The 11,158-nt window shown below is 34.7% G+C and overlaps 1 pseudogene; it reads left to right on the top strand.

The window, feature by feature from the left end:
* The first annotated feature begins 4,622 nt into the window (after nucleotides 1-4,622).
* On the top strand, nucleotides 4,623-4,732 carry LOC149178455 (U6 spliceosomal RNA; annotated as a pseudogene).
* The last annotated feature ends 6,426 nt before the right edge of the window (nucleotides 4,733-11,158 follow it).

Here is an 11,158-nt window from a genome sequence, read left to right as displayed (position 1 = left end):
AATTTTCAACCAGATAGGAGCTTAGTGGCATGCTTTAGGGCAGAGCCCTTAGGTCCTTGAATTTCAATTAGATTAGGCCCTCCATATAAATTTGAATGACCCCATTTGCCCAAGGATTAGTTAGTCACTAGATATCCTCTCTCGTCCATTTGAGAAGCTTTAAATTTTCAAGTTATTTTTCTTTGTTTAACTTGTTGGAAGTTTTTTTCCTTTATGTATTAAGGAAATAGTAGGTTTTACTGTTTACATTTTAAGAAGATTTTCAATTTTCAAAAATCGCTTTAGTCCAGGATTTCAATTTATTAATCTTAAAGTAAGCCAAAGTATCATATTTGTTTGCTAAAGTTTAATTTCAGATTTCTGTTCTGAATTAAGTGCATTTCCAGGCTCCAGCACTTAAATTAATTCAGAAATTTTCATTTCCAGAATAGATCATTGATCTAGGACCTCATTTATCCCATGACAAACTAGGCTATTTTTATGTATTTGTTTTTACATTTTTGGAGATTATATTAGATTTCTATTTTATATCATGTGCGTTTCTAGCACTTGGTATAGTTTAGGATTGTTTCTTTCCAGATTGTATTAAAGCTTTAGACCTAAATTTTAGATCATATATTAGACTTATTTCCTATATGTAGAATTCTGGATTTTTCTTTAAAGAAATTTATTTTTCAGAATGCATTATTGAGCCTTGCATTTTCATTTTATATGCTCATTTCTTTTATTTTATTTGTAAATTTGAAATCACTTCAATAATAAATCATTAAACTTTCAAATTTAACACAAGTCTAAGAACCTAACACAAAATATCCTACACTAAAATTTAAACTTCGTTGGAAACTGTATATATACACCATGATTATGGGGTCTGAAAATCAGAATCTCATTTCCATTCCAGTGGGGCCACAAAAAACCATGCATTAAGTAGCTCTTTCTTGTCAGTCTTCCCTGTGCCATGGAATAAAAACTTTAAACCAGATTCATAATCAAACACATTGGTCCATAAACATTTCATTGACAGACCGAACAAATTGGACTTAGACTTTCCCTAGGGATATTCCATTGAGTTGGAGAAGAGCCAATCTAAAGCGAGTGGAAGAGCTATTGAGTTAATTGTGGGTAGCCTTCTTGAGTTACACAAGCTAACACCCTGTGCATGGGAGTTGTCACCTGTCACTTAGGAGACGCTAGATTTTGTTGTAACACGTAGAATTTGCAAATCTAGTTTGTTATCTTTTATGATTGCTCCTTACGTTTTATAACACCAAGTTATAGGCCTTTGATAATGGAAAGGTTTTTATATTTTGTTTTATGTAGTTAGCCAGTTTCAGTTTCTGTTCATGTTCCTCGTTATGTTTAAAATAACGACTTGGCATCTCATATTACCTTTTCAATTGTAACCCTTTCATTGTGAGAATCATCTTTGAAACAGATGTAGGATGTTAACCTATCTACCTAAATTGAAGGAAATATCATTAAATATATAGTGAATAATAGAATATATTTTCTTTAAACATTTTGGAACATGGACTTTTTTATTCCAAGTTCTTTATGATGTTTTGGTCATGTCACTTGACACACCGTTTTAGGTTTCTGTGCAGTCTGCTGGCAACTAAACTGTGTAGCCATCCTATTTCTTTGTCAATTGTTCTTTTATTAACAAAATTCCTTTGCCCTGTGGAAATCTTGCACAATGTTAAAAGATTGATTGCCTTTTTGGCATTCTTTTTTTAAGGAATTATATGTAAACAGCTAGTTGGCACACTAGACTTAAGTTGGCAGCCTGCCTCTCTAGTTATCTCATGTTGGTTTGTCCACTAATTATCTTGAGTGTGTTTTATCTCAAGTCCAAAGCAAAATTGCAATTTTAGTATCAATTGGTATTGTTACCCCTCATGTCAACATAGGTAAACATACAATTTTTCAGTGCATTCATCACCATTGTAAGCCCAAGGTCATGAGTTAAAAACTTGTAACAACCAGGTGAGACCTTATATTGGTGTCATGGACCGTAAGTTGCATTGAAACGGATACGGGTATGGGGTTTGAAACGAATACGATAAATTTTCAAAAAATCTGGATACGATACGATAAGGAAACGACATATATATATATATATATATATATATATATATATATATATGATAAAATAAAAATTTCATATTATCATTCATCTTTTAGTCTTTAGAATCTAGATTCTATATTTAAAAATACATAATCATCATCATGAATTCAACATAAACAAATCATCATCATCAATTCAGTATAAACATTGTCATCATCATCATCAATGATTATTATAACATTCAAGTTGGCACCTTTGATTAAAATGTCAATACCCACTCACAGTTTAAAGGAATATGAGATTGTTTTCAGAGTCACATCATACTTCATGAAATTATATATTTTTCTAATGAATTTGACAACACTAACACAGAGGCAACATAGTGAATTTGACTTTATAAATAGTATGTTGCACAATATCTTGGTCTAGACTCTAAAGGAGTCATGACATAGAAATATGGTTTAGTATCACCAAATATAATGTAAATTTAATCATTGTAGATAACAATGTCTACACATTATAAATTGGAATGTATTCCAAGAGATGCTCTAAAATTCATAGAAAGAAGTAAGTTGGATTTATTTATTCACAACCTAAGATCATATGACCAAGAATCAAGATGCCACAATTTAAGCAATCAAGTATTGTGAAGTATGATACTAGTAAAGAAACACTAAGAAATTTAACCTAATGCAAAGAAATTGCTTCCACGAGCCAACTTTGTGGGTAACAACTTTCCTTCTTGATTTCATAGATACCTTATGAGTTTCTTTCCTTTAGATTTGACATTGTTGAAAACTTGTTGGCAAATACCTCTATCGTGTCATGAATCCTTTTCAAGATAAATGGTCACTTTCAAATGAGCTGTAATCAGTGGATATAAGGCCTGCAAAGAATTCAGCTGCATTTACGTGCTCTAGACAAGCAAACCTGGAATATATTCTTGCAATAAAGTGCCTAGAACATTGGAAACCTGGAAACTTGGAAACGTATCCATATTTTCTGGAAACATATCCAAATTTTCTTAAATGTATCCAATTTTCTTGAAACTCCTTTGAAACGTTTCCAATCTCAGGTTGGTTGTTTCCAAAAAAGTGAAACGTAGCGGAAACATTTCCATGTCGTTTCCAAGCCGTTTCATACGTGATTCCGTATCCAAAACGTTGAACAACATTTCGGGGAGTTGGAGGCAGCGTTTCCAGTAACTTAAGGGTGCACGAGTTGAGATGGTTAGGGTTGGGTTGACTTTTCAGTTGTTGGTGCTTTATGTGTGTATCTAGGTACATTGTATTTTGCCTATATTCTCAGTCTATAAAGTAGATGAAGGGCATGGCATTGTGTTTGTCAGCAAGTTGTGATTTGAGTTATTGTTGTGTTTTTCTTTCTTTTCAGTGTATGGAATACAATTGCAGTTTTGAGTGGTTATGTTTTCTTGCTTCTGATGTTGTTCATAATTTCCACCAGTATGTGTTTATAACTATGCTCCACCAAGTTTCTGGGACAGGGAGTGCGGGAGTGGGGAGTCGCACAAGGGGGACATGTGGGAGCACCCGCAAAATTAAGGAAAATTTTGGGGGGACATCCTAATCCATAGCATAGTGGTCTCTATCTCTAAAATTATAAAATATACAAATAATAATGATAGCATCCCAAAATTAAGGATTCATCACATGCAAATTCATCATTGTGTAATTTGGTGGAAATGCTACAATCTTGTGAATCTTGATATCCTGAAATTGTTCAGTGTGTTGAATTCTGAATGGGATATGAAATTCTACTTTCTTCATATGAAGTCTGATGAAATTGGAACCACTCTCAAACATCTCGAAACAATTCATGGTAGTGTAAAAAAATTTAATTAAAAGGATAGAAATGTAAGATAAAGGAGAATGTCATTCTGCTTTATCTTACTTTTTCTATCCCTTGTAAGATAAAGGGATACAAAAGGTAAGAGAAAGGATAACTACATTCTCCTTTATCTTACCTTTTCTATCATTTTACTTCAAGAATTTAATATTACCATTAATTAGCAAAGTCATAGATTCCTCAAAGCTCTATCCCAATTCTTGTTCTATCTTAATAGTTCATTGGAAAAACAACCTAAGGGAGAGCAGCTAGGAGCCCCCTTCTGGGGAGGGGGCGGCCCAAATGTCCCTCTTTTGGGGAAATGCGCCCCCAGACATGGGAAACATTTTTCTATCTATTTCACCCAGTTTCTCCCAAAGGGGGATGTGGGAAAATGTTTCCTAGGCAACCCCCCAACCCTAGAGTGTGGGAATGTGGTGGTGCAGCCCCCATCCTTGGGGACATGTCTCCATGGAACACCGATTTATAGATTAGTGTATTCGAATCCACTATTTCCTTGATGTTTTCATTTTTAGGCTATCTAGGATTTAGGTTATTATTCCTTGTGCAGAATTTTCTTACCATGGTGTTAAATTTAAATTTTTATTTAGTGAGAATAAATAAAGACAAAGTATTTGTAAGTTAAACAACAACTTGAGACTATGTGATTTTGTCAAACTACATATTGTACTTTACCTTTTACCATAAAGATTAAATAATGTTGTTAGACGTCCGATAAAATTGGAACGATACAGAGAAGATTAGCATGGCCCCTGCGCAAGGATGACACACCCAAATTGAGAAAGGCTTCTTGAATTATTACTGTAATAACATCCAAATTGTGTGGAATAAGATTCTTTTGAGTAGAATGATTTGTGGAGAGGCCTCCTCTTTTTCGAATTTCCCAAGTCAAATAGTTTGATGCAGAAAAATATTACAAAAAGATTTTCATATGTTTCAATTACTTGTGATATTATTATGTTCTCATTAACTTCTTTATGTTCTTCCTTTATCTTCTTCTCATCAAGAAATCATCAAAGCAGAAGCATGAAGATCAGGGACACCAGAAGAAGGTACTCAATCAAGGCTAAAACCTGTATATAGGGGAAAACCTAGTCAGAAACTCTTCCTTCAGTAGATTCAAAATGACATAGAACAAGAACCTAGACCAACAAACTTTTCTCCACCAAGTCAGCGCTTAAATTGTTCTTCCAACCTTCAAATATCGACTACAACAATATCGCTTCAACATTGCATCAATACTGCGTCAAGGACAGATTTTCGACCCTAATGCATCAAAATTTTAGCCCAGCTTCAAGAATACAATTCAACCCTCCTATAACTTCTATTCCTTCGCATGTGTGAGACAAGATAGAAACAATTTCGACTTCCTTAGCTAGATAACAATCTCCTTCTCCGTTGTCAGCCCCTTTTCTTCTTTCTTCTTGAATTTCACACTTTTCTGCTACCAGCTACTACAATTTGAACTTGTTAGAGATATGTTTCCAAATGAGTCGAGTTGCTCTGATATATAGTGAGTTTGTGAGGTCAAATTCCCTTGTTGAGGCCGACTTGGTGGAGGAGGCCTAATTGACCTATTTTACATAAAATTAAATTTCTTTCTTGACAAATAGAGCCCAAGAAGGGTCTTTTACATTATGACATGGACAAGGATATGTGACATAAACCCCAAAATTCATCAATGGAGGCTTTGACCTAAAACAGTTGACCCAAGCATGAAACCCATGCTTTAATAAGTCAATTTCTTTAATAATAAAATTTCTTTTTCTTTTTTTTGACAAATACATTACATCATGACTCAAATACAATTATGAATACCGACACTCATTACATTCTTCAACAAAAGGGAGAATGGGTAACCTCATATCTCATGAAGGTACCTCAAATAAGATATCAACTACAAGAACTAGGAGAAACAATGTCAAATCCAGAGATGACCACCCTTGTACTCAATGCACTACCAGATGAATGAGGCAACTTTGTATCAAGTATCTATGGAAAGAAGGACACTACTCCATTAAGTAATTTACAGTCATTATGTAAGATTTAAGAAACCATATTAAAGGCAAAGAATGATGTTGGATCAAATGAACAAACTCAAGCATATGCAACTATGACAAAGAAGACAGGGAAGTTTGAAAAATTTGAGCCTCGAAATAGATTTCAAATAAAATTGACATGTCTAAGATTAAGGGTCATGAATGCAATGAATATGGGCACTTCAAAAGGAATTTTACTAAACTCAAGGACAACAAGAAAAGAAAACAAAGAAGTGAAGCCCATGTGACTAAAGAAGTAGAAGAACTAGAAGAGAAAAAATCAATGAAGGAAGGAGTAAAAGACCTCTACTATTGAAGGTCTCACATACATTCATAGAAGATAGCAAGTCATCATAGAAAACATTGTAGTTATGATAAGAGACATTATAGTAGTATTGAGATAGCATCATACTAGAAACATGAAAGGATAACAGAAGTGGCAGTTTGTATGGTTGAAGAAAGTCATCTAGCAAGGTAGAAAGATAAGAAATCACCACACCTCGTCATCATTAGAAAGAAGTATTTGTAGAATAAGGATCACCAAGATCCTCCATCAAATCTTTGTTGAAATCTTCACCTCTACTTGAAAGAAGCTAGTGTCACATAGATATTCTACATTATGCCTAGTGTGGGATCCACGGTTTAAGAAGGATGAAGGTATGGTGACAGAGAAGTGTGGCATGACAATTTAGTTGAAGCATTTTCATCTTCAATCAAAGGAAAAGGAAGCTACTAAAATAAGTCTAGTTGATCACATGAAAGAAAAGGTATGCATATATTTTGGTAACTGTTAATAGATAAATGAAGTCATATCATCCCTTGGTCGCAGATAAGATGGTTAGAAGGCTTTATCTCATGAGCATGATGAAAGGAGAAGGAACTCCTCCTTATGAATGATACATGAAGGCATAAATACAATGCGCTTTGAACTCTTCTACATTATAGAATCAATGTGATATAACCTCGTAAATAATATGAGGTAGTGGACAACAATTGTTCCTATGTATAGAAATCCCGAGGAAGCAGTATGTCGAAAATATGAAAGAAAAGTTCGTGAAGATATATCTATACCTACTTAGATGAGATGATTGATCAACATCAGAAACAATTAAAAGGATTAGCTATGACATCTCCATGAAGAAGCTATGAAAACAAATATAGTGAATAAGGAGAGCATTAGTAGTAGATGTTTTGGAGACGGATTTGTGTAGTATGCAGAAGGATGTTGATGTTGCAAGAGCAGATGTTATGACGAAGGGCCATCATAAAGAGGTAACTTTGATTTGATATTATTTCTAATTTTTAAAAGAAAGCATCTGGTTGGATTGGAACAACCTACCAGCAGAAGGTTGTATAAATTCACTTACAACTAGTACACATAAATTGGATGAATGATTATGAAAGGAACATGACTTGGAAGAGTTAGCATTATGAAGATCAACTAGATGATGACAAAAGAAGCTCACTTTCCGATGAAAAGAAGGATGACATGACTAGCATTACTTGGTTCAACACTATGTTTTGTTGAAAAGAAAAAGGGAAAGTGATCTAGAAGATTGTCAAAGCCCTATGAAGAAGTTATGAAATAAGATGGCTCCATGATGAAGAAGTTGAAATTTATTCAAGACATGATGATGCAAAAAGAGGAGCCCTACTAACAGTTGATAGTACCATGATCTCCACCAAAGAGCAGATAGTTGTTGTTGGAAACAAGTCCCTAGTTAAGAGGGAGCTTAGGTATATTCCTTTCATGTAAAGGAATGAGCATATCCTCCCTAGTTAAGAGGGAGTGATAGACACTTCATTCTTGTCTTCACATCATGAAGAAAGAATGGAGGATTAGTTAAAAATATGAGACCAATACCGATACTCTTTCAGGATGAGGTAGGGCATCCAATTGGTAGGAAATTCCTTGAAGATGTGTAAATCCAAGAAAGAAATGGTCCTTAGAGGACATACCTTGTGAACATCTAGATGGGATATGTGCTTTGAGAGACAATGATGAAGGTGTCTATAAATCATTGTCTCCCCAGCGTTGTGCTCTAATCTAGTGGAGAGTTGTTAGTCAAGGCCTTGCTATATGACAAAGTTGGTTGATATGATGAGATGCACTGGTATACGTTGAAAATATGCTTTTGAGATGGCTTACCAATCTGACTCTTCTTATGAGAATTCTTCAGTATGAGAATGTCCATGTACCATCTACGTATTATGAATACCTCCCTAGTTAAGAGGGAGTGTTGAAATGTGTAACTAGGTTTGGTCTTCATTATATTCTATGTACTATTGATTTTATGTATTTAAGGTAAAAAGAAAAAGAAAAAAATATTGTTGTTATTTTATAGCATGGGTTTCATGCTCAAGGTCAATTTGTTTTTAGGTCAAAGCACCCATTGTGTGCTTCTAGGTTTTTTCATAGAGTCAAGGAGTCAAAAGAGTCATTGTTATATGTAATAGACCCTATTGGGCATCTTGTATCAAGTCAAAAGAATTTATTTGAGTCAAAATTGTGTCAAAAGTCCCTCCAAGACCAAGTCGGCCTGCAAGAGAACAAGTCGGCCTCATGAAGGGTAATTCGACCTCCTTATAAGCCTATATATAAGAAGTAGTTGACCTCATTTGAAGGAGATCATCATCAAGTTCGATCAAGCAAGAGGAGAAGTAGAAAAATCAAGAAAAGAAGAAGGAAGAACAATTAAAGGGCTAATAGCAAGAAGGAGAAACAAATTTATGAAATTTGATCACTATCTCTCTCACACATGCGAAGAAGGGTTATGGTTTTTGTAGCTTCAAAGGATGAAATTTCAGATCTCCAAAGAAGGTCAAAATTTTGATCAAGAAAGCAAGACATATCATCTTTTTGACAAGGGAAAGAAGCAAGCCAAGCAAAGAAGAAAGGAGGCTTAAAATAGCCTCTTTCTCCCACACGTGCGAAGTTACGACGATTGCAGGAAGGCCAAAAATTACAAATTTCGAAGTTGCAGAAAGTTGTTGGGGTTGAATTTGTTGAAAGGACAAAATGTGTTGCTCACCTACAAGGAAGGTTGACTTGGTCTTGGAGGGGTCTTTGTCTTGGGTCTAAGGTCCCGGAATTCATCATTTGAATATTCTATAAGAAGAAAAGAATTACTTGTGGGTTTTCCTCTCTAGGAGAGGTTTTGGCCCTAGCTAGCAACAAAGATCCGGTGTTTATTGTGTTCTATTGATCTTCATTTGTTTGATGATTGGAAAACTATAATAATCAAGAGAAGAAGAAGCTAATAATAATGAGATCTACAAGTTGAAGTAAAGATATATCACAAGTAGTTATCAAAAATAAGAGAAATCATACCAAATCTAATTGCCCTAGATTTCTAAACAATTTCAAAGGTCTCCTTGATAGGGTAGTTTCCCTTTGTATGTCTCCAAGGGGTGAATGTTTCATGTCAAAATCCTTAGATCACATTGTGCTTTTATGGGATCTATGAATTGATAAGTGTTAGGGTTTGATCTGAGCACAAAGAAGACCTATTGTGGCATATGATGAACAAGGGCTTGTCTTCACTATATCCAATGAAGGGGGTTTAACAAAAATGTTTGATGCTCACTTATATGATGAGTGATCATTTGGGATAAAATTTAGCAATGATGGGAAGCTAATTCTTTTGTCTACCATGGATACCAATATACATGTCTTGGATGTGTATCAAGGGATAATGGTGTGTAGTTTTAACGTGGAAGTGTATGGATTAATTATCCTTTGATCGTGAAAATTAATAATATGAACATGATAAAATTTGATATTGGGTGCTTTCCTTGATATCCATAGTACCAATTGAAACTCTTTAGCATCTTTTTACCAATGTACTTACTTGCTTATTCATTACAAAAATGTTATTCATGACATTCTACAATTGGTGAAGTCATGATCAAGGGAACCCAGGCCAAACCTTGGTATTAGGTAAGTGACAACTTCTTGGGAAGATGGTAGAAGAAGAGTTATTGCTATAACTATAGGGAAAGTGACAACAATGAGATTTTAAACCAATAACAAATTCCCCTTATGTAGTAAGATGAGACAACTAATCTCTCAAGGTGTTGAGAGCTCCTCAATAGCCTCATCTTTATTTTATTTTTAGAAATCGGTTACATAAATAAAGGTTGAAAATTTGCATACAAGAAGATAAAAGCAACAATTGAAAGATTCCATGTTGGTGGGGGGTCGGGGAGAGGGCGATAAAGGAATAATTATGGCCAATAGTAAGGATAGTGTTTGTAATAGCCCCAACAGGTTGTTTCGTAAATTCAAACATCAATACATTTCCAGAGGATTCACTACTTGTTGGCAGATCCATGTTTTCCTTAGCGTTCATGTGTTAAGATTCTTTTAAATATCATCCTTTTTCTTGCTATATCTTTTTTTTGTAAGTTTAGATTGTATTGCCTCATACAATCATGCTAAACATGTACATCCATCAGTCCACATCAGGCCATATAACATTAGGGAGGTGGTCTCAATTCGCCTAGCAAGAAACATATGCTTTTTACCACCTACCTATGGAGTAATTAGTCAAAAATTCAAGAAGTATCAAAGTTTATAGCATAACCAAACTATCTATGCATGTATTGTAAATACGAAGATAAAAACTAGTGAACATCTTGTAAACTTAAGTATCTAAAGAGGTGCTAGGAACCGTATCTCAAGCACTCGACCCTAGAGGGTCATGAGAGGCTAGTTTACATTGGAAGTGTAACTCAATGTCGACAAGCCTTTCTTCAATTATGTCTAAGCAGAAATTTTGTTTACGCTGATATCTTTTGACCTCCTACAGACCAAGAAATATGTTGTATTTCTTAACCTACTTGTCCATTAAAATCTTGTCCAGCAAGGTCTTCATTTTCCAATAAAGAGTCAGAGCTCCAAAATAATGTTTTTTCCATCCTTGAGTGTGACCTAGGTCATGAATCCAAGTGGAAACATCTTCCATGATCTCAAAGTGAGAGAAGATCTATCTCTCGTTAACATCACGAGATTACAATTTTCGAATTTTGTTCTAGGTATCAAGATGGATCACTACATGGAAGCTTTCAACAAATTCATGAGATTTTTGATGGACTCTACTATGGCTTTGAGGACTTCTATCCCACCACCATGCCGATTGTGTATTCTTTGGTGCTCCATGCTTAGCCAATTACAATAAACCTC

The sequence above is a fragment of the Pinus tabuliformis genome, chromosome 4_1 (assembly GCF_031772625.1).
Source record: "Pinus tabuliformis cultivar Carrire ecotype Pingquan chromosome 4_1, CPIR1, whole genome shotgun sequence".
NCBI classification, from domain to species: Eukaryota; Viridiplantae; Streptophyta; class Pinopsida; order Pinales; family Pinaceae; genus Pinus; species Pinus tabuliformis.
The sequence above is the reverse complement of the archived record's forward strand: the minus strand, read 5'-3'. Positions and strand labels throughout refer to the sequence as shown.